The sequence below is a fragment of the Euprymna scolopes genome, chromosome 7 (assembly GCF_053919585.1).
Source record: "Euprymna scolopes isolate OS-2025 chromosome 7, ASM5391958v1, whole genome shotgun sequence".
In the NCBI taxonomy this organism is placed as follows: Eukaryota; Metazoa; Mollusca; class Cephalopoda; order Sepiida; family Sepiolidae; genus Euprymna; species Euprymna scolopes.
In genome coordinates this window covers 98,937,111-98,962,836 of record NC_136488.1, presented here as the reverse complement: position 1 = coordinate 98,962,836, position 25,726 = coordinate 98,937,111, and the positions used below count along the sequence as shown (strand labels likewise).

The following is a 25,726-nucleotide window of genomic DNA, read 5'->3' as shown; positions in this document are numbered from 1 at the left end:
CGTGTATTAAATATGAAAATAACAACCATCATAGCTAATAGTAGATAATACAAATAATATTTCTATTCATTTATACAAACATTATTGGCTACATACATGCATACATGTTTCAATTGCGATTTCTTAAGAAATCCAACGTTATCAGGTCGAGATCTTCCATTCAACTAAATGTTTAAACAATAATCGTAAGTAAAAAAAAAACAAAAAAACTAACTAATAAGCACTGTTTAACATTGACGTTGACTTTCTGAAGAAATCACAGATGAAATATGTATGCAGATATGTAGCCACTAAATGTTTCTATAAATAAATAAACATTATATTATAATAATGCTCTGCTTGTCATTGAATATATTTTGATAAACATCGGCTTTCATTGGATTTACAGCTTGAAAACTACCGCCATACAGTCAGTATAGAAATACGAAAGATTAGAAATTCTCAATTTCTATTTCAAAAGTTTCGAAACAAGCCGAAACTTAGAACAAATGTCGAACTTTGCTTATTTGTTTATTTTGTGCAACACAAACATTTCTTTGCCGTCTGGTCAGTAGAGCAACACAAAAGCAGAAAGAACACAAGAGATTTTGGTCGCGCGTTCATTTCGGCAATTCATATAAAAAGGCAGGTATGCACATTTTGTGGCAGCAAACATCAGAAGGATTAAAGTCTCTTGTCAGATTATCTTGTGGACAATCGTTTGTTTTTTTCTGCATCACCGTTTTCAAATAGAGCAAAGAATCTGACATATTTAAACAAAATGCAGATCGACGTCCGCTCTACCCATTCCACGACATGAATTTTGACATCATTTTAGTTCTGTTCTCGTTGCCATCCATATGCAATGATTCTTGCTTTAGGAGAGTCACTTAACAACTATTCGGATTTTATATTTATGAATTTTTCAAATCAGGATTGATAATTTGGATTATTTGCACTACTATTCTCATCTGGGGTGCTATTAGTACAAGGTTTCACAACGGTAAAATGCCAGGTAAAATTCAGTTGTATGTGACACTCTTTTGGAGGTTGAAGGTTCATTCTTCAGTGCAGGCAATACGAAGAATACAATTATGAATTACTTAAGACTTCTATCTGGTCATGGCTAACAGGAGAATGGCATGTTTATGGATTAAATAAAAGGTTCCATTTGAAATTCCATGCAGATTTTTGAGTCCGACAGAAAGATTCTTGAGTTTAGCAATATACACCCGAAGAAGATTGGAGGTTACATTGGTTGAAACATTGTGCGAATAACACTTAAGATGAGAACAGTAAAAATTATTCCAATTGTATTTATTTTTTCAATATTCGCAGTTTGATTTGTGATTTTAAATGAATAAAATGATTATAATTTCTAATCCATTACTAATAGACATTTGGTATCTGTCTAATGCTGATATTATACTTTTCCTTGTATTACTCATGAACATGTGATATCTGGTTGTCTGAAGTCGAAATAATCTTATTACATCTATTACTAAGATGGATAGGGCACAATCACGTTGATACATCGGCTCTCGTTAGGTCATCAAAGTTAAGCAATGCTAAGCTGGTCAGTACCGGATGAGTGACCATTTGGGGCTACCAAGACGTTGTATGTAGATGGAAGATTAGGTCAGTCTTCCTGCTTTCTAATATGTGTAGTGGTGATGTGCGCACACATTAACAGCCATATGAAAAGATTATGGAGTTTACCGAATTCTATCATCTTGACTGCAGTCGCAAAATGATGATAAATGATGATGTCACATGTGTTTGTTTGAAGCCAAAATAATGCTGTTACCTCCGCCTGTCTGAAGCCGAAACTATACTATTACTATCTTTTAATCTCAATTCAGTTTACAATACTATTTCAAACTAATGTACGATCTCGTAATTCTCAATTATGACAGGGATAGCATAGGATCTATTCTGTTGTGATGATACAATCATCCCAGGCATTACCTACTTTTTTAAGGGAAAGGTAGTATAGTATTTGTTCTGTCGTCATAAGACCATTCTCACAGGCATTACCGTCTCCTTGGGGGCGGGCGATGAAGTATATATTAGTTACTCATGATAACCACCATCTCAAGCTTTATCTCTCTTTGTTTTTTAGGGTGACTATACTGTAGCATTTGTTCTGTGGTCATAATATTATCCTCTCACGATTATCTGTTTTTGAGGAGAGGAAGTAGCATAGTATCTGTTCTATTGTCACAATCACATCCTCCTAGCTATTGCTTCCGCCTGGTTCATATTTTTGCTAGAAATAATCTGAAGACCTCTGCAGTGAATGGGGTGGAATTTTGCTGATTGACAGATTGGTTTGATTGTAGCAACCATATAGAAGTTTTTATGTGACGTGAACAAATATCTCGTTGCACAACTCCCAACTTAGCATGCCCCTAATTCACAGTGACCCCTAAAATTTCAGTGGCAACGTGTAGTCAAATCTCACTGCACAGAAGATAAAATAATTCAATGACAAATGACAAAACATGCAAGTGTAGGAAAGCTTTCCGATAGGACGGATTAAGAGAAGATAATCTATTATATAAATCTCACCTGTCTGTTTTAATGTATGTATGTATGTATGTATGTATGTATGTATGTATGTATGTATGTATGCTTTTCCTCGATGTCCACAAAAGGCTTCTTTCAGAGAAGCGCTTGCTCGGTTCACAACTTCTTAAAACTTTTTATATCATCTATAAATTGTAATATATCAGTTATCCACGGAGTTCGCCTATCTATTTAATTTTATTGACTTTCAGGCGTTAATTATTCGACATTTCCCGCATCGCCCCGCGTTACATTCGGTTTTCGGTATAAAAAAAGCGAAACTCGACTCTAATCACAGGCCGAAAGCCAGTTGTCTCAAGAGAGCTAAGTAACGTTTGTTCAATGTCCACTTCGTCATATCAGACTGTAGCTTTCATTTCGCTCCTCCTAATAAACAGGGAACGGGTTTTTAAAAACAACCAAACCAATTTATTCACCTCATTCAAAACTGTCCCGCACAAAATGCTTACTGCTGAATACCTATCGCCGTCACGTCAATCAAAAACGCGCACATGTTTTTTTTAACACTTTACTATTTTCCAACTGCGCGTCGTGAAGGCTTCGTTTTTTTTTTCACGGGCACCTGTTTTTTTTTCACATTTTCGGGTTTTTTTCACATACCCCGAAAAACACCCGGGCAACACCGGGTACCCCTCGCTAGTCTATTATATAAATCTCACCTGTCTGTTTTAATGTATGTATGTATGTTTGTATGTCTGCCTAAAACTTTCGATAGAGGCGACGAATCTTCACGAGATCGATATCGTTTTGAAGCTCGACCCTTCAGAAGACAAATTTCGAAAAATGACTAAAAACATTAATTCCTTAACCCTCAACTGAGCACTTTTCTATAAGGAGGGGTCGCTTTTTTCGCCGATATTTTAGAAAGTCACCCCCTCTTTTCGATTGACTAGCCTTAATTTAAACCTTTGCCACTTCCGGTTTGACGATGGACGCAATGGCAAAAAACGGCATACTTTTTATTTTCATGTTCTTTCCTCCTTCACGGTATGGATTCAAGTCTGCCTGCCTATTACCATTTTTTTTTTTTTGCTCAACACACCTCCAAACACCCGGGCAACGCCGGGCACGCAGGCTAGTCAAGTAATAAATGAACAGAAGTGTTAAGATTCTTGGAATAGAAAAATGTGAGAATACTGAAAAACATGAAACAGAAAAAAAGTTGGTTTATAAAAAAAAGGATACTATGTTTCAGAATTTTTAAGATGAGGATTGATAAATTGTGTTATTTAAATTATTCAGACTACTGCTTTCATCTTGGATGTTATTTACACAACGTTTCGGCTGATGTAACCTCCGACTTTCTTCAAGTGTATCTTGTTCAACTCGAGAATCTTTGTCAAACTCGAAAATCTGTATAGTAGTTCCAAATTTGAGATAAAGGTCAGTTTGTCCAAGGATGTGGAAAAATGAATTCCACAAGCAGAACAGCTTTGCACCACTTGTATGCTTTTTTAGGAAGATTAAAATCAAAATATAATGATACTAAAACTTTTGTATAGAATCCTTATTCTAATTTTAATCAAGATCGATTACATCATTTTGATTCTAAAAAAAAATGCCTAGTTTAAGATTAAAGAGTATTAAGAGAATTCAAATTTAAGAAATCTTCCCTAATTAACGTCTAAAATCTATGGTTAAAATTTCACAAAAATCGGAACTATCTAAATTTTCTCAAAATCCTTTGCATAAAACTAAATTAAACTTAATATAGCCAACATTGCATGGAACTAAATTAAATATAGCCCATAGCTGTGTTTAAAAATTCATAATGATCTGTTAATTAGTTTAAGAATAAATGTTACACACTAAGATATAAACATACCTATCTCATGCTACGAGATTAAGATGTCTGAAGATAGTTCCTAACCAAAAATGCATCAAGCATTGTTGTTAAGGGTTTTCTTTCTCTATGAAAAACTCAATCATGTTTTGCAAGACAAAAACAACAATTTTCCTCTTTAAAAATCAAGCTAAACACCATGACTATTTAAAGATATAATGAACTTGAAGCATCGAGAACTTTAACCAAAATAACCAGATTCGGCATTAAATAACCTGAAAATGGTTGATATGCCATAAAACAATAAATTAACCAAATAAAACATACCTTACTTTACATAGATAGAGACAAAAATAAACGTATAATAACAAGCAGAAACTGACACATGTGCATGCGAGGTATAATTTTTTTTTCTAAACAGCTAACTTCTCATAAGTAAAAAAAATTATTCGAGTTTAGATCGAAACTAAAACCCAAAAAATAGCGAGTCAAGTACGATAACTATTAGGTCCGCTTCACATAATCTTTCAAAAGTTTTTTCAAACCAACTTCTTCTTGACATAAGGAATCTGTCATGTGGATGATTCACGCATGCACATTCATGAAACAGTTGATAAACAGATAAAAATCCAATAAGCTCTATGTACCAATTTTTCAATTTTGACTGCGTAGCAGCCCTTTTTCCAGATGAAAATGATTAAAAGGTTTTCCACATGTCTGAATACCCTATATACCAAATTTCAAGTCTGTAGGTCAAACATTCGTTGAGTATATAGGTTGCGAATTGTTCTCACACATACACGATTTCATTTTTGTAGATATACAAATCAGCATTGTCTGTTTTGAGCAGACTATATTTACTGATTTAATTGTCGGATTGAATCTCACGGAAAGTTCGTCTAATCAGAGAAGCAAGTAGATGAGTACGGAAGTCTAACAAGTCTTTAAGTAATCGACCATTGCGAAAGGTTAAACCATTCAAATGAAGATATATTTAAAAGACAGAGGGAAATTTATATCCTTATAGAATATCTTTATGCAATAAATACGGACAAAAATTATCAAACATCGTAAGATTTCCCTTGTGGAATTTGTCTGCTGAATTGTGAATTCAGAGAAAGGATTATTGATTCTCTTATTTGCTTTAATATATAAAGCTTATTAGTTGGTACATTAATCAAGGGAATCGTTTTGTTTTTCACGCACAAAGACAGTCAAGTATACTCCGAAGACTTAGCGAGAACCCGACTAAAATCATAATATGCATCGAACTTGGAACCATTAATCACACTCAATAATATTTCTGTCATTTTAGGTAATTCCCCCATTTTAGGAGAGTGCTTTATCTCTAGTTTTTAAATTATATTAAAAGACTTTATCAAGTAGCACTTTTATTTATCGGATCTTATTGGCCTTAACCCCTTATTTTACACATGGCGATCGGCGCTGATTATCTAGTCTCTCTTTAAAGCCAGGGTAGATAATGTTATTCTATAACTCCACACACATAATACACTCATGAAATCGTTAATAAAATTCACAATCATTTCTGCAATCCAACCATATTTCGTACAAATAAATTTCATTCTACGCCTGATTTGTTCACCAAGTTTCAGTCATAAATATCTAACAGTTTGAGGTTCTGGATATGACCTTAAACTATATCCGATGGTGACGCCCCGGCTTGCGGGCTTTGGGGAGTGTGGAGCCACCCTTAAATTGCCAGTGCTCCCAGGTTCACTCTGACCCGGAGTGGTAGTACCTGTTAGGGTCCCAACTGTGGGTTAAATAGAAACCGACTTGAAAATAAATAAATAAAATATATTTAAAAAATTTTCTTAAAAATCACCGAATTCGGCATTAAATGATCTGAAAAGGGTTGATATGCCGTTAAACCAAACCAAACTAAAAGTTTGAAATAGTGGTCTGACATCCGAGGGGCTGCTTCATCCCCAGAAAAGAAAATTTTGGTAAATAAAAAGGGAGATTTAAGTGAAATGCGAGTGAGGGGTTGTACATGATGCACGCATTAATAGTGATAAATTCAAGTACAACACAAATGTAAATATTACTACGCGGTGTTTATTAAAAAAAGTATTGCTGCTGTCTAATGTAATTTTTAAATACAGGGTGAGCCACACACCCACTAAAAATTCCACCAAGAGAATCGTTGATAAAATTCACAATCCTTTTTACAATTCAACCATATTTGGTCCAAATAAACTTCACTCTATGTCTGACTTGTTAGTGATCGTTTCACTTTAGGTAATTGCACCATTGTAGGAGAGTGCTTTATCTCTACTCTTTAAATTATATTAAAAGACTTTATCAAGTAGCACTTATTCAGTGGATGCTCTTGACTTTAGCCCCTTGTTTTACATATGTCGATCGGTGCTCATTATCTAATCTCTCTTTAAGACCAGTGTAGATAATGTTATCCTATAATTATCATTATGGTTTCAAAGATGCAATTTGTGAACATACTTTGAGATCGATAATCAAATACACCCGTTCTTCTTCCTTTTGCATGTCTTGTCAGCATGTGTTCGTACAACAGTTTCACGTTTTTTTTTTTCTTGACATAGTCTTTTTGTATTATTGTTATATTCTGCATGATCTTTAAAGCTGCACCGGTTGGGTAGTTGAAGGCAAACAGTGTTACATCGTATGATCCTTCTCTCCACATTCGCAGATGGTTGAATCAGTTTAGTAGACCCATTTAGCAATGGAAATCTGAGAAGATTTGTTGTTACCCAGACTCTATAAGAAAAATAATGGTTGTTGTCAGTGAGTAATCTCTGATGATGACCTGTCTGATAACTTAATAATAATCGATACAATAATACGATAGCGTGTATGCTATTTTCTGTGTCATGCTTACATCCGGGTTGTTTAATTGTCATGTTCTTCCATTTCTTGTTATAAATACCAAGAATTCTTCATAAGTTTTGGTTTCGATTATAGCTGACAGAACTCAAGTTATATATATATATATATATATATATATATATATATATATATATATATATACATATATATATATACATATATGTTTTTCATAAGTTTTATTTCGGTTTCGATTCAAGCTAATGCATCCAAGTCATACGGATATATATTTTTTTTATTTTTGAAATCGCAACTTTATAATGTATAAAAATCGATAGAACATTAGCTCTATAATAATATACACGAAATCTGCAAGAATTAAAATATCATATTGAAACATACTTTATGACTGGGCTTTGCCGGGCGTTTGTGCTAGCTTAGATAAATACTTTTATAGTTTTAACAAAAAAAGCTACAATAATATCAGAGCGTCTCCATTTACACTAAACATCTACAGAATGCCAGCAAGAATATATTACATATGAATGTGTCCCCTGTAGAATTCTCGCAGGTCCTGCTAGTATATTATATGTAATCTATAGCCTCTGACAATCTAGTCCTACTCCTGCCCTTCTTGTGTAGCTTAATCACTAAGCCTGCCAGATCTATTTTATTTATAGGAGGGTGTGTATCAAGCAAGTAACTGGTACTTTAAAATCAGTAGCACTGTGTAGACAGTGCTTAACAGTCTGGTAAGACCAACCATCTAGACACATGAAAACTGATTTCCAACTACAGCTGTCTAGAGATGGTGTCTCAAGAAAAAAAAACTGGTGATTGTGAAACATAAAATTTACTAAACATCTTAAGAATGAAATGTCAAATCAAAATATTGAGAATAACGCCGTGAATGGGACTGGAACTCAAAGTGTAGGGCCCATGCTCGGTAGGTATATCTTGGCACAGCAGCGAGAACACAGTGTGCAACTGCAAGAATGAAATGGAGTAAACCAATTAACAAGGTAATCATGCAGTGTTTCTTGAGTAGCAATCCGTATGATAAAAATCAAGTTGCACAAAAACATGTTTAGAGAACGAGGGACATTTGAACAGAATGGTGCACATGTGATCAAGCAAGAGCAATACAGAAAAATGGATGGTTATTAGAACTGTAATGAGATGCCATAAAAAAGTGGTTAACGCTGAAGTAATGAGGGATGATAAAGCAAAGACATGCAGATTAATGAGGAAAATACAAAAAGTAGAAGATGTGGCTGAAGCGGCAGGGAATAGAGAGAATAAAAGGGACGAGGTAATTGGAAATAATGGGGAAACTGATAGTGAGGTGCTTGAAGAAAATGAGGAAGAGGGCGAGTAGTTGTTAAAGGACTGAAAGAAATTATGGTGAACGAAAAATATGATGGTATCATATTTAAAAAGCTAGACATAAAAAAAAATCTGAAAGTTCAGGTAGATAAAGTAAATGAAGCAATGCATTATGTAGAAATATGGGACCAATACAGGAACAAATAATTTGATTGTAGCAGGAAATACTTGGGTTGCAGAAAAATTCCCAAAATTCGAGATGACCGGAAGTTGGCATCAGAAAAGAAAGGAACCAAGGTGGAAACGAAGAATAGAAGAAAATATAAAGAAATTAAGACAGAATGTGATCTTGTTTGAAAGGACAATTGAGTGTGAAAGAAGACACATAAGGTAAAACAACTAAATGTAAAGTATAGAGTGGAAAGAAAGGGAATAAAAATTGTCCTAGAGAAAATAAAGCAGAGAATAGTAAGAAAAAATACAAAAGGTGAATAGCTACGTAAAGAAAACTGAACAGGTTTTGGTTTGAACAAGAAGTTCTACATAGAACCTAATGCTAAAATGAAATACCAAATTCAGAAGAATGCATAAAGTTTTTAGGTGATATTTTTGAAGTGTTAAAAAGGAGCATAAGAAAAGTGCTTTGTAGCTGAAAGATTGTAAGAATGAAATATGAAATATGAAGTTTAAGCAAACCCAATATGTGAATAATGAGAAAGTTTAAAAAACAATGTAGGAAAATTCGAATTTGGAAGGCTTCCGGACCAGATGATGTTCAGGGATAGTGGATTAAAAAAAAACCTTACCAACTTGCATAATAGGATTGCTTCTCAAATTGACGGTATTTTGACAGATGTAATCCCTAAATGGAGCATGCATGGATAAACAGTGTTCTGCCAGAACGATATATCCATTGATGTTGAAACTTCTGACAGGCATTTTGGCAGATAAGATTTACCAATATCTGGAACAAGAAAATGATCTTATCGGAAGGACCAAAGAGATATATGTGAGGTAGTAGAGGAACCAAACATCAATGGTTCATTGACAGGAGAATGCTTCAGGATTATAATAGAAGGCTCACAAATATATCCATGTCATGAATAGATTACTGCCAAGCATATAAGCTGGTCCCACATATCTGGATTAAAGAATGTATGGAAATATTTGGAACAGTGGTGAATGTGCAAGATTTCTTGGAAAGAAGTTTGAAGCAATGGAAGGTATCATCAAACAGGAAAGGTATTGAAGGAGTTCATGTGAAAAGAGGGATTTTTCAAGGCGACAGCTTGTCGCCATTGTTGTTTATTTTGAGTATGGTAACCTTGTCGTTCATATTAACAAAGGTAAATGCGTGTTATGAGTTGGGAAAGAAGAAATACCAGGGAAACCATTTATGAACGTCTTAACGTTTTATGCAAAGAATGAAGATCAGGTAAGTATGCTTGTGAAAACAGCTCACATGTTCAGTAATGATAAAGGTATGGAATTTGGCATGAAGAAGTGTAGTGCTCTGAAATTGAAAAGGAGGAATAATTATTGGAAGTAGAGAGATACAACTTTGAATAGGGAAATGATAAAAGAGACTGGAGAAGAAGGATACGCCCATTTAAGAATTGTGGAATTAGATAAAATAAAAAAGCTGAAACGAAAAAAATAATAGGAAAAGAATACAAGAGAAGACTAAGGTTGTTCTTAGGTTAAGATTGAATGGGGGAAAATAAAATATTTGCAGTACACGTATGGGCAGTAGCTATATTTTGATATGGGGCGGTTATTATTCAATAGAAAGAAAACGAACTGAAAGATATTAGCAGGAAGACAGGGAAGACAGGGAAAACAATAACAATAAATAGTGATGTCAATAGGTTATATGTGAAAAGAAAAAGAGAACTAAAACTAATAGGTGTAGAATGATGCATAAACGAAGAAAAAAATAGTCTGAAAGTTTACATCTTCAACTGTAAGAAAAGCTTATAAAAAGAAGTGTTAAAATTTGAAAAACTGCGAGCAAGTAAGGTGCAAAGAATTTAAGGCAAGAAATGAACAAAAAGCGAAAGAGAAGTAGTTTGAGAAGAAAGTGCCAATTCAGTAGGAATCTACCAAAAACAGTAGACGAAAAAAAAACAAAACCTGGCGATGGTTGTCAAAACGAGACTGAAGCCCTAATATGTGCCACACAGGATCAAGTACTCAGGACAAATTATATGAAGTATCGCATTGATAAAACAGCTAAAAGTCGACTGTGTGGGCAGAAAGGTGAGAATGTACAATACATCGTCAGTAGTTGTGGGAAGGAGTACAATATTGCAAGAAAGCTCCACTGTGATATATGCAAGAAAAGAGGGTCGGAATGCAGTGAGGAATGGTATGAGGATGTTTAAGAATGGGTGGAGAGTGATAATTTTAAATTATTGTGAGATATGAATATCCAATATGACAATTTTATTGAAGCAAGGAGACCAGATTTAATCTTGTTAGAAAAGAAAAAAACGGAACATAATCATCGATATAGCAGTACCAGCTGATGTGAATGCGGGGGGGGGGGGGGAAAGGAGAACGTCGAAAAGTACGAAGATTTGAAAAGGGAGATAAAAAGATTGTGAAAGTTGAAGAATGTTCAAGTTCTACCTGTTGTGATGGGGACCCTGGGGAGTGTGACAAAGGATTTGACAATTGGATTGAGAAAATGGGATTCATTGTAACGTTAGAGTACTTCAGAAGACTGCATACTTGGGAACAGCCAAAAACTTGTGGAAGGTATTGGAGGTCTGAGAAAAGAAGATGCTGATAGCCTATGGTCATTTTTTATGATCTGCCTATCAGCATAAAATTTGCAATAACAACAGCCAGACACAAAATGTAACTACAGTATTACTAATAATAGTAATAATAGTAGTAGTAGTAGTAGTAGTAGTAGTAGTAGTAGTAGTAATAATAATAATAATAACAACAACTGAGATGGTTTTGAACTTTCAACAACAGATCTAATGAAGAATGTTGACAGCGAGAGAGGCTAGAAATATTTAGGGATACTAAAAGCAAATAAGATTAAGAATACTGAAATGAAAAACTAGGTCAAAGTACACAGAAGATTAAGGGTTAAATCTCACATCCACATACAGAATATAATATATGGCATCAATGCGAGGGCATTAGCGATCATTCGATATGTAGCTGGTATACTTGACTGAAATGTAGATGAATTAAATGTTTGGACACAAAAACACCCAAATGCTTACAATTTATGGGGCTTTTGCTAAGAAAGGAGATGTAAATCGATTGTATCTATTTAGAAATGAAGTTGGTCGAGGCTTACTTGGAGTTGAAGATGTTGTAAATATAGAGAAAGGAAGTCTAAATATATTTCTGAAAGAAACCTCTTCTTCATGAAGTAATAAAGAGAAAAGATACTAACACTTGGGATGAAAAAGAATAAGAGTTTGCATGAGAGAAGAAACGTTATTTGGAATGAAACTACAAAGTGCATTCTTTAAGAATATTAAATTTAGTGATAATGACAGCTGGAATTTATTAGTCAGGGCTCATCTTAAAAGATATATTGAGAGCACTCTAATGGCAACCCAGAAGCAAGCCACTCACACTAGGTCTATCAAACACTGCATCATCAAAAATACATAATTGCTTATGTGCAAAGTGTATAATGAAAGTGAACGATATCAAAATACTAGCTCAGCATCAATATAAAAAATGGAGACACGATAAAATTATTCAGGTTTTATACTACAATATGTACAAAATGTATTAATTAGACCACAATGAGAAGTGGTATGGGCATAAGCCAGAAGTGATACAGGAAAACGACGATGTCAAATTTCTCTGGGACATGCACACATATTCCAAATCTGACATAATTTTACTAAACAAAAGCAAGAGAACTTGCTCAATCATTGACATAGTCTGCCCTTTCGATACCAGAATGCAAGAGAAAGAACATGAAAAGAAAAATATCAAGATCTGAAATGGGAATTGGTTAGACAATAGAATATAAAGAAGCCAAGGTGATTCCTATTGTAATTGGAATGCTTGGGAACATAACAAAAAGCCACTATAAATGGCTTAATCAGATTGACAAGCCAATTTCTTTACCAATTTTGCAAAAAGCTTGCCTGTTAGGAACGGTGAAAGTGTTAAGATACAGCTTGAATGTCAAAAGTCTAAGGAATTTACCTGATGTTCAAGAAAAACAAATCCAACGAAACTTATCTAAATGTTGAGACTACTATAAAAAAAAAAAAAAAACGAATATAAGTTAATAGTTAAACAAATATTTTCTCTCTGGATAAACACAAAATATAAACTTCTAGTGAGTTCTACAATATAAATTAGTTTTTAATTGCCTATTTTTGTTTTCGTTTTGTGAAAGTTGAAATGCTTTTAAACCATAAATTTCCTTCAAATAATAGCAAGTCATTTGACAACTGTCGTTATATATAACTGCATTCGTTCATGACATTTCAACAAAATTTTGATTATAAAAAACTGAAAATAAATTGCAGAAAAAAAAAAAATATGGATAATTTTAATGACAAACTGTCATAAGCTTATTTGCGTTAATATAGCGATTATTTCCGTCCTTTCCATTTTCCGTAAACTTTTCCCATAATGGAACCTGACAAGAGAATTATAATCAGCTGTGAATCAAAACAGCTAAGGAATTAACATTCTCAGCCAAATGGGACAAAATGTTGTCTTGGCTAACAAGTTTTCAAGTAAAATAAATTTATTCGAAATACTAGAGATATATTATCATGCTAAATGTGAATCAATCAATACTGATTTTAGTAATGGACCAGGCTCGGAAGAAACAAAATATATTTAAAAAAAAAAAAAAAAGCAAATACAACAAATAAACAGACTGGTTATATGTCAGTCTGGCTGCCAAATGTGCATAACTTATGCATAACACCGAGAGGTATGTTCTTTCAATCTTTATAGTAAGAGGAAAAGTTTATTGTTATCAGTAAGGTGGGTACCACAACAGTTCCCTTTGCGCTAATAACACAAAATACACATTGAAATATTTCTTAGTTTTGGGAATGAGTTGATTATAAAAAAAAAATTCAATTAAAAATATTTTTAATTCTATTTTACTTACCTAACTTGCTTTTTCTATATAAATAAATCAGTGGATGTGTGTGTATATGTGTGTGTTAGTATGCAAATATTTAACCAATAAACTCTTAAATTACTGGTCGAATAACACTGAAATAAACAGGAAATAGTAGTCATACACCAAGGATGGTTTATAACGAGTAAAATGGGTGAATAATGCATACAAAAATATGCCGGCAAGTTGAAATGCAAGCTGTTCATTTCAATTTGCCGACATAATTCTATTATTTTTGCGCATGCGCAAATTCAAAAGTAGCTTGAAATTGTTTAATTTTAAATCTTTCTCATCTGTCTCATGATAGCTCAAACTGTAGGGAATGTGGCTGGAGTGCTAAACGTTTTGATTTCGATTTGATGGCATCAACGTCAATTGTTTTTTTAATAACTTTTGAAATCAGTATTATATATTAGGTACAATATGATATTCAATAGATAATTGGCTCTGTAATAATAAATACGAAATCTGCATAAATAAAAATATATTTAAGCATATTTTATGCCCCGGCAAGGTCGAGCGCCCCAACTAGTAATATACTAAATTTCTGGACTGGCATTTCCTTCACTAAAATACAGATTGTTAAATACATCAGTAACTTCCATTTAAAAGAAATTATGTAAAATTTCAAATGATCATGCATGCCCTTTGATATGTTCAATTTTTCTCTATATCTTTTTATTCCTAGGAAAATGATAGTCTTTATAAATGTTTGTTCTTATAATAATAATAATAATATTCATTTTGCTTATTATCTTTTTTTTCTACAATTTCCAATTCATAATTGTTTTCTAATGTGTTTGTTTTTGCTCCCATTTATTTCCTCTCCACGAGGGCAGAATTAGACGCAAGCTCGGTTTTAAAGTGGAGAAAATTTAGTCATCCTAAAATGAAGCACTCTGGATTGGAATAAAAAAAATTGGTGCAGTCTAGAAAGATTTTTCCTTCACTGACCAAAGACAGGAAAGATGAAGCGTAGAATCAGAACAGATACTACTCTTTGTTCCTCGACAAAAAGAAACAGAAAAAACATTTGTTAGGATCTTACACTAAAACTGTGGTAGTCTGTGTAAAATGAAATATAAATACTTCCAAGCAAGGCCAGGACGTGCCTAGTAGTAAGATTATTTCCGTTCTTTCTATTTAAAAAAAATCCCCATACTGAAATCTGGCAACAAAGTTTAAATCAGCTGTGAATGAAAACGATTAAAGAATTAACAATCTCAGTCAAATTGAAAAAAAAGTACCCAAAAAGTTTTCATGTAAAATTAATTTACTCAGAATATCAGAAAACTATTATGTGACTCAACGTTTGCTTTTTATTCAGCGTTTTTTTTTTTTTATATATATATATATATACTTAAATAACAAAAAAAAAAAACATTTTAGAATATTACTCAGTTATAGGATTGAATTATGTTACAAAAATTCCAGTAAAAATATTTTTCAATCAATTTCACTTAAAGATTAACATTTTCCTTTATTATCATTATACTAAGTATGAGCGAATTAATGTTGGTTCCGGTACTTCATAACCTACGAATAGAAATAAATAAAGACTAAATAAAGAGAAATGTTTATGAGGTATGTACAGGTGATGGAAAGAAAATATTATACAGCAAAAAATGACTTAAATTGATCAAGTAGTTTTATTTTTATAAACAGAATCATTTTTAAGTGATAAATGAGAATTCGTACATATTACAGTGATATACAGGGTTGACTTTAAATGCTATAAGAAAGAGTTAATCAGTAATAAATTTGAGTTTTTGCAATACCCCATTCTCCATATTACGAATCGTTTTCTAAAAGTTCACAAATTTGAATTATTTAAGAATTATCTCCCTTGTTTTGCAAAATTGCATTGAGAGATCATTGATCGTCGTTTAGTCATAGATGATTTTTTTTTTTAACAAAACTACCTGATCTATTTACATATTGTTTGGTGTAAAATATTTTCTTTCCATCACATATATGTTCACCATAACATTTTTCTCTATTTTTCTTTGATATAAGAGTGCGTGTGTGTGTGTGGTGGCGGTTCATACATGATGTAGTAATACGTTAATAACACAAAATACATACCAAAATATTGTCCAAGGCATGGATTGAATTATTTTTGAAAAAAATCCACTTAAAATTTTTTAAAATCAAGTTAACATTTTTTTTAATCTGCTATTATACTAGATGTGAGTTAATCAACGTTTGGTTGCCTATGGATCTGCTCTTTGCTACATACTTAATAACACAAAATACATGCTAAAATATATCTTAGTTCTGTGATTGAGTTATGTTTGAAAAAAAATAATGTTTGAATTGTTCTAATTAACCGGTATTTATAATTAAATGAACCCGTGTTTCACTAAGCTTTCTATGTATTGAGAAAAAAAAAACTGCAGGCAGCTGGAAAGCGGTCCGTCGGTATCATGTTCCACAGATGGAAAGTTTTAGGAGAGAAATGGAAATTCCGTTTGGTTTTATGTACGCAAAGAAAGAAAGGAAAGTTCTTTGCAATGGTGATATTTAATGAGTTCATGCTGTGAATGTTTCATAGGAACGAACCATAGATTGAAGGTTAGTCGAGCACTTATAATGAAAATAATGATAGCGTAGAGAAAGACTAGTGACGTCTCTTCTGTGATAAAGCTATAGAGATCAGAAGAGATAATCTCCCACTAGATTGTGAAGTTAATTTTGTACTCTGTCCAGGCAAGAAAGAGTGCTCTAAGCGGCAACTCCCCAGCTATGGCAACAATAACTTCATCTTAGGATGTAGCTGACTCTTCTATAGATAGAGCATCGTCGTCATCGTCGTCACCATCATCATCATTATTATCTACATGATAATATGCTAAGAGAAATTTATCTTCATAAAGACATTATCATCTTTAACTGCTTTTTTAAAAGATGGATTCACTCAATCAAATGAATACATTAAAGTGTAGTATGTGTTCTGCCTAAAGATAGTACAATATTATTGTGGGGTTTACGTTCATGCGGGACATCCATATAAGAGAAATATATCACGATTTTCTACAAGGTTTTGGAGATAGTCCTACATAACCAGATTTCCTGAAACTACATTAAATAGAGAATTTAGACAAGCATGTTTCGGTTTGAACAAAAGTGGTACAATAAAGTGGTATAAATAAATCATAAAAATTTCGTATTTATCATTACAGAGCCAATTATCTATTGAATATTATATTGTACCTAATTTTATAGTACTGATTTTAGATGTTATTGTAGGGTCGTAATGTAACATTGTCCGGAAACCAACACGTAGTTTCAGTCACAAAGCAAACAAAGAATAGAAAAGAACTTCAATTTGATTTTTCTTTGTAACAACGGCATTTATTTCGTCATTGTTACGTCTGTGATGTCATCCATATGATCTCGAATGTTCTCCATATCTCTCACATGATTTCGAATGTTATTTCGTTTCATATTTCACGTCTCTCTCATGATCGTCTTTACCACTGATGTCATTTTGCATGCATTTGCATATAGCCATCCACGCTACATTACATCCAGACGTCCATAGAATGGAGATATTTTTAAGCATAGCAGCAATATATAAGAGATGAGGAATTTCCATGGGTCCTGATGATGATAATCAAATGATGTGGCAGCAGTAACGGCATCTAAGGACATACCCTATTCTTATATACATTAGAGGATTACATTTGGAGTCGTCGTAATTATCATCATCATTAGGGAGGTGACAGTGGATAAGAGGTTAACAATACAAACTGACAACCTGAGTGTGCCAATTCCACAGAATCACTTTCATTTAGGGATGTTGGCAACCTTTACGTTGTGTCTCTCGATGTTTTTCTAGAAAGAATTCTAACTAGAAAGATATCAGTGAAACGAATGCCAACAATAACCATCTGATTCATTCAAAATGAACGAATACATGCATGGTGTTGCTTTTCAACAACCACATCATCATCATAAAAAAAGAAGAAGAAGAAGAAGATGTTATCGGTGATGGAACGCAAAGTTTGTTCATTAAACTTTTAGGTCAACATAACGCTTATTATCTGTAAAAACTTTACTTTTGTCAAAATGACTGAAAAAAAAAAATGGTTTGGAACAAAACTCCTCAACCTTGAAGAAAACTGCAATGTTTTTTTTTTTCTTTCTTTTTACAGATTTTTCTTCTTTTGGTGCAAAGGAAAAGTTCTTAGACAAAAATAATAAAAAAAAAAATAGGAAGCAAAATAACGCAGGCTCTTTATTTGTTAATGCAAGTAGATGACCAGTATCCACAGACATCTGCGTCTGTAACTAGAGCAGTGACGAGTCAATTGCCTAGTTGTCGAACCTCCATTTTATTCCACTAAGCTTCAACATTAAGTACTTACTGGTTCGCTTTCATTGTCCTCCGTACCACATTTTTCTGTATTGTGCATCGTCCATATTGTCTGGGTTCATTCTTGTCAGATCTATCTATGAGTGACCAGACAGTCCACTCCTAAAGATGCCATAATATGTAGCCATTGGTTCTGGTGATTTCCTAACTGTCAGGTGCATTCAGCAGGCCACTGGCCTTTCAATTATATCCTTAAATGTTACCCACAAAGACCTATGGCCCTTTCCATCTCTTATCACATAACGCTTCTATGGTGGTCACGTTAGATGATCATTAGCATGGCCTCTTCCTGGCATTCAGACATGCTAAGAAAAGAGGCTTGTCAAACTTCTTTGTCAAAGTGAAGTGCATTATTATAATAGGTAGATATTGGAACATTTTTTTAATATATATATATATATATACATATGTGTGTTGTGTGTTGCTTTTTCATACTCTACTGCCAAGAGCGATGGCCACAGCCATGCAGAAAATAATTTGAACATGCTACTTTTGAAATGGTAAATTTTCCAAGTGACATAAAGATGAACAATAAAATCTATTCTCAGACAAAATTCCAGATAGTTTTATAAAAAAATATATATATTAAAAATACTCAATCTTCAATAAGAACAGAAGACTATGGCTAAATGATAACACGTCATGTAAACAAAAAGAAAAGATATTGTCTGTATTTTCCTAATAAAAACTCTTGTATTAATCGAAAATTAGAATTTAAATAAATAGATATGTTTATCTTAAAAAATTCATTTTGACTGATCTTTGAACCGTTATATTTTTTTATATATAAAATATATAACATGAAGAATTAGTTCAAGCTAAATAAATAAAAGCTCTACTCCTACTTATGCAGAATATGAACTGTGTTAAAACTGAAATTTTGTTGGCATATTTCAGTAGGTTACGTAAACTACCGGAAGGTGTCGAACGAAAAATTTTTTTTTTTTAATTTTTATTGAAAACACTAGCCAATGTTAAAACGCTTGCAAAAAACCTAAAAATAATGAAAAAAAAAAAAAAAACATACAAATATAAAACATTTTTCACATGCTAATTTTAATGCAAAAATATTATTACTAAGAAAATGCAAAGAAAAATTAATGGGAAATTTTTTAAAGAAACTTTAAGAAAATTAAATGGAAAAAGTGTTAATCAAGGAAAAAAACACTCATCATATAATAAGTTCTATTTTTTGTTAGGAAGAAAATCTAGTGTAACAACTGATTGTTTTCTGGATTTTTTTTTACTTGTGCAGTTTGTGGATGGCGGTGAAATAATCACATTATTTAGAAAGCCATTCTTAACATGGAAGGTGTGTTTTGTGACTATTTTGTATTTTCACCTAACAATTTAATCAATGAATGGTATTATAAAATTTAACTTGAAAAATTCTATCAAAAACATAACATGGGTTGTAAACTGCACAAGTACTTTTTTTGCGTGTACTTTTTCAATCTAGTGTGAGTTGGAGATGTTGATTTTGACCCATTTAAGATAATTTAGAATTTTCCACCATATTTTTGCCAATTGTCGGCTGCTGCGATTAAGCGTCACAACATCTTCCGGTGGGTTGCGTAACCTGCCGAAATATGCCGGGCTGTATTCTGCATAAGTGACACTTTGCTGAACAGAATTACTAGCCAGAATTAAGATGTCATTTCGTAAAGTTTGAAGTTGTGTTGTGAGAGACAAGCGCATGAGGTGGGGGGGGGTAAAGTGAACGAATTAGGGTTAGTTATAGGTTCTAGCTATGATGTGAGTGGGAAAGATGATTGGTGAAAGTTTAATAAGTGTGTAGAAGGAGGAGGGTTGGGTATAGGCGGGCGGGGAAGTAAAGAAGAACGTTATGTTATCCATCAAACATTAAAAACACAAAAACAGTAACTTGAAATTAAAAAAAAAAATGCTGTTTCGTAAAATTTCTTTTATGATTTTAGAAATTAATCTGATATTTTCTTGAAGATTTTCAACATGATTCGAGAGATTTAATCAAAAGTACCAGACATTCGTTTTTCAATGGATAGCAAGATTTTCTAGATTAATGACTAAAGATTTATCAAAAATTAACTAAATTTCCAAAGCATATTCCATAAAATCATAGTTTGTTTAAGCAATATGACAAAAAGAATAAATTTTACTTCCATGAAACTAGAAGAATATCCATATTCGGATGCATAAGAGTAATTCTTCGCATTTTGCACCAATTTTATGTCTTTTTACGAAGATTAAAATTAACATATAATGCTACTAAACCTTATATCTAGTATCCTTATTAAAATTTTGATTAAACTCTATTACAGGATTTTCGGTCTAGAAAATGTCTACCCAAGTGGTCCCAAAAAGAAATTGGAATCTGATTTAATTGATGCCTAATAACTATTATTACTACTGCTACATAATAATGATAATAATAATGATAAACACCACCAGTTGTTATCAGTGAGAAATCACTGATGACCTGTGTGAGAATCCCTAGTGGGTGAAAAAAAATACTAATAACCATGATAGTTGTGGTGGTAGTAATAATATTAATAATAATCTGTTTAACATCTGTTTTATCGTCTGCCATGTGTTAGATGACTTTAAGAAATTGATTTCCAAACTACCCTATCTCGACTCAGGTTTTTATTTATTCCTTTTCCTTCGTCCATTTATATCACTTCCTCCCATATTTTTCTTGAGGTTTTTCTTCTGGGGTTCTACATCTACTTACCCAAGAACTCGCATCCTTTCTTTCAATATGGTCATACCATCAAAGTCTACTCTTCTGCACACATCTCACTATTACTCTCAGATTTAATTTTCCTCTGAGGTCATCAGAACTAAATATGTCTTTAAAGCTCATATTGCACATCCATCATACCATTCCCAGATCATGTTGCACCATGCAACACATGTCCTCAACACTCACTGGCAAGGTCTTTCTTCGATGCATCATCACATCCCTAATACATTCTTTCCTTGTCGACAGATGTAACGCTCTGCTAGTTAGTAATAGCAAAAGTTCCTAGAACTTATTCCAATCACGCTAGCACTTGTTCCACTCTCTGCTTAAATTGGATTACCATGGCAACAAAACCTCTCAATCAACTTGACAACCAGATTTACTTTCTTTGCATCTGAGTTCTCATCCATTGTATATCTAAAATTCTTGAATTTTCAAATGGGATGTGTGTGCTCATATTATGAATTCCTAAAAGTATTTATAAATACTTCAAAGAAACTTAATTTGGGGAATATTTATAATTCACGTCTAAATTGTTAAAATTTCACAAAAATCGGAGCTATTTGAATTTTTACAAAAGGTTTGAACACTTTTTTTTTTCATCAAACTAAATATAGTCCAGATAACGGCCCATTATATGTAACAGTTGTATTCCAAAATTTATAATGATCGGTTAATTAGTTTAGAAGTTAATCCTATACATAGCAATATACGCGATATCGTAAATATATACACACATCTAACTGTACAATTATATATATGCAAATGGAGATAAAAAAAAAATAAATGAAAGAAAACTTAAACTTCAATTATTAATGGGTTCACTTTGAATTCGAAAAAATAATATCAGACTAAATAGTTTCCAAGAAGTGTTATCAGTTAAATTTTACAATAAATAAATAATATCCAACTATTAACTCTCCTGCTTCGTTGGATTTCATGCACTGCTTATATATGCCGTTACACTTTTATCTTATTTCCCTTTGTTACTAAAACATTTGTTTAGTTTCTATTTCAACATGGACCTGTGGCACAACAGATAAACTGCTAAGTACAATCAGTTCTAAATAAGTTTTCTAGAGGTTGAGGGTTCAATCTTCACTACAGCCGATAATAATTAAGAATAAAATAAAAATTACTTCAGACTTTCATTTAGTAATGTCTGAGGGAACGAGAAAAATCTATCTTGTGGATTAAATAAAGCATTAAGTTACGAGGTGCATTCAATAAGTTTTCATACTTTTTTCCTATAGGTATTTTTATATGAAACTCTGGTCCCCTTCGAAGTAACCTCCTCCAGCTGCAATGCACTTATTTTACCATTCCAACAACTTCTGGAAGGCCCCATTAAAATCCTCTTGTGTGAATGATCCTCATCACAGCCTCTTCCATCTCCTCAATTGTCTCATAACGACAGTTTCTAAGGTTTTTGTTGAGCTGTGGTTGGTTGGTTGTTTTTGTTTTACGGCATATCATCCCTTTTCGGGTTATTTAATGCCGAATCCAAAGATTTTGAATAAAAATTTTTTTAATAGAATATATTTGTTGTTTTCAAGTCGGTTTCTATTTAACCCATAGTTGGGATCCTAACAGGTACTACCACTCCGGGTCAGAGTGGACCTGGGAGCAATGGTAATTAAAGGGTGGCTCCACACTCCCCAAAGCCCACAAGCTGGGGCCTCACCACTGGATATAGTTTATGGTCATATGCAGGAAATCGTTGAGCTTTGGGAATAACCAAAAGTCACAGTAAGCAAGGTCTGGGCTATAGAGAGGGTGAGAAACTGTCTTGATGTCTATCTTGGTCATGCAAATCTTATGCATCTTCAGTTCCTCACAAATAATTGTGTGTACAATTCCCATGCTGATATCAAACTGTGCACTTATTGTCTCTATAGACACACGACGGTCCTTATCCATGAAATTCTTTATTTGGCTAATCAACTCTAGTGTTCTGACTTTCTTACTCCTTCAATACCTCTCATCATCCTTCAAAGATTTCTTGTCTTCCTTGAATCTCTTATGCCACTCATAAACTGATGCTTGATTCATGCAAGATGTTCTAAAAGCAGTCTGAAGCATTTCATACGTCTCTGAATTTTATTGCATATCATTCTTCTAAAGTGTCTTCACGTCCAAATTGCATTTTTGAAATTCATCAGTTGTGACAATCAAACTTTAGTAGGGTGTATTCCAATTCCTGCTGTAGCTGTTCATTTGAACTTGAAATCATAAAAATTGGTCAGTCATCTCATAAGATGTATAGCAATAATATACTGAATGGTCAAGAGTCTACGACAATTATAAATGCCTGCACAAAATAGACTGAAAAATTATTGAAGGCACCTCATAGATCTTCCATATAGAATCCCGAATGTTACAGATGCACTTGAAAAAGTTACATCGTCCAAAATGTGCGAGAATAACATCCAAGATAAGACTAATAGCCCAAATAATCCAAACCATTGTTACTGCATAAGTATTTCATTCAATTCTGAGTTAACATATTTTCTATACTAGCTTACTCGTGTCCCAGTGTTGCCCGGGAAAGTATATTAACTCAAGAAATTTCTTGTCCCAATATTTTACTATCGAATATGGATTTTTGGTTTGGAGAGTTATTTTCTAGCTATTCAGATGCCATGTACTTTGTAAATGTCTGAATTCTGATTGGCTATTATTTTTAATAAACAAAGTGATGATTATATTTTTCTTTTCTCTTTTTTCTTCCATCATCTTCGCCATCATTATTTTTTTTTGTTCTTTTCCTCCTTCATATTTTTCTAGTTCTTTATATACTTTTTTTTTTCTTCTTCTTCTTCATTACATTTTATTTTCTTCTTTGTAATCATCAACTTCGACATTTTTCTTTATGTTTTAGACATTCACACTCACAGGAGTCATAAAGCTGAAAAGTGCAGAAGGTTATATGGTACTTATACCAAAATGTTAAAAGGAGTCCTATGTGTCACTTGGATGGTATGAGATAACAATCTATATGCACAATTGGGTAAATTAACAGCAATACTCAAAACGAGAAAGTAAGGATTTATTGGGCAAATGGAGAGGCACAAGCAAAAATTGGTATGGCAACTACTGATGTATGGACCAAAGCAGAGAAAAAAAGGAGTAGACAAAAGCGGTAGTATTGCAGCATTGTCCATGTGTAGACATACTGATGGTTGAAAGATCTCTTTAGAAAAAGAATTTTAAGTACAATGTTTGTAATTTTTGTATTGAAAGAAAAATTTTAAATATGAGGTCCAGATATTAACCCCCCCCCCCCAAAAAAAAACCTGTCAAAACGGTTGTGCTTCAATATTAAACTGATAATCTATCTATCTCATCAATTCTTATTCTCGAGTGACTTTTAGCTTTGATAAGTAATAGTTCATAAGTAAATTAAAGAAAGTCCTTCAATTTCAATAGGTATCACAAACCAGACTAGAGTTTAGAGTGAAAAAATGAATAAATATAGTGAAATTCTTTTCAATTTAAACTTGTGATAATTCATTTATTTTAGGGCCGTTATGATAAAATTTGTATGTAGACAAAATTTAATATTTTACCTTTATAATATGCTGTGGTTCTTAAAAACTGTTGACGGTGCATTTCTTAATGATTTAATAAAACAAATAAGAACGAATCAAATTCATTACTAAACTGATATATTCGTTTTAAGTAACTGAGTGGACTTTGCTATATCGTAATAATCTAGTGGATCGTCCTACTAAACAAATGTTTGTGGTCGAAGCTAGTATTCTTAGCGTGAGGCTTGTGAAGTACCTTTCCACATCTGTCCCAGGTGGCTCTTCCAGTCGGTAGCCATCAGTTTAATTACCAAATTATAATCATGTAAGGAGGAAGGACATCACTTTCTTTTGAATCTCAAAATTCAATACAACTGACTATTTAAATGTTTAAACCTTTTTAAATACATTCTTCTCCGAGATATTTTTGTTATCAGTGTTTGAATATGTAGAAACTCCATGGTTACTTTTTCAAGTTTAATTATTTGTTTTTAAATAGAATGTAAGAATCTTAGATGATATTTAGTTTTCATAGTACAAATATAAGTGACGTATTCATTTTTGTTAAATGACTTTAATTGCCCGAGAAAATATTGGGTTGGCGAAAAGGTTCAATGTTTTTCAACTTGTGTCTGAGGAATTTCAAATTGGACCTTGAGCTTTCATTGGGCCTAGAGTGGGCAGCAAGAAAAATGTATGGAGGTTGAAATTCTATATTTTTTTCTACTAATGTACATTCATGACATCACTGTGGTATAGCTTCAGTGATCTCGAACAGCAGCACTAGTTTAGTCATTGACATACTTATTACCTTTTTTTAGTTGAGAGGTGCTGGTTTAAAACATAATACACCTACTTGATTTAAATCATTTGCTACACAAAATTTGGAAATTTTGGCAATATCTGTGATTTGTCTGGCTGTCAATCGGCAATTTTGTTAATTTCTCGCGTTGGGTCACTTTAAATTGATGTCATTGTCTATGTTCTTTTAAAAATATTTTAACTGTAATTTTCAATAGCAAGATTTATGATTATTCATAATTATTTGGCTAAATACATTTCCTCTGAAGATGGATTAAGGAAAGAATTTTAAATGTCTTGTATTCCTTGTTTCAAACAATAAATTTTGTTTTAAAATTCTATATTTTTACAAATTTAACTTTAAACCATACAATTCTTACATTGCTATATCTTGTATATTGAGCTATTTTATTTGGCTGGGATTGTCTTATATATATTTCCTCTCAACAATATTTTATAAGACTGTAAGCCACAAGATTAATTGATATGTAATTTAACTCATCTCATTGGGTGAATAATTTATACATGTATATAAACACATGCTTATATATTAACCTACAAATATATACAGCCATAGGTACTATACTTCTGCACACATATCGTGTGTGTGTGTAAATAGACAACACTTGATACTGCATTACAATTTTAACCATCAATT

At 32.8% G+C, this 25,726-nt stretch overlaps 1 protein-coding gene across 3 annotated transcripts in view; it reads right to left on the bottom strand.

Annotated features, from left to right (window-relative positions):
• Positions 1 to 25,726, bottom strand: part of LOC145279856 (uncharacterized) — a 1,383,997-nt gene that overhangs the window by 1,145,599 nt on the left and 212,672 nt on the right. The gene's annotated exons all lie outside the window — the stretch shown is intronic.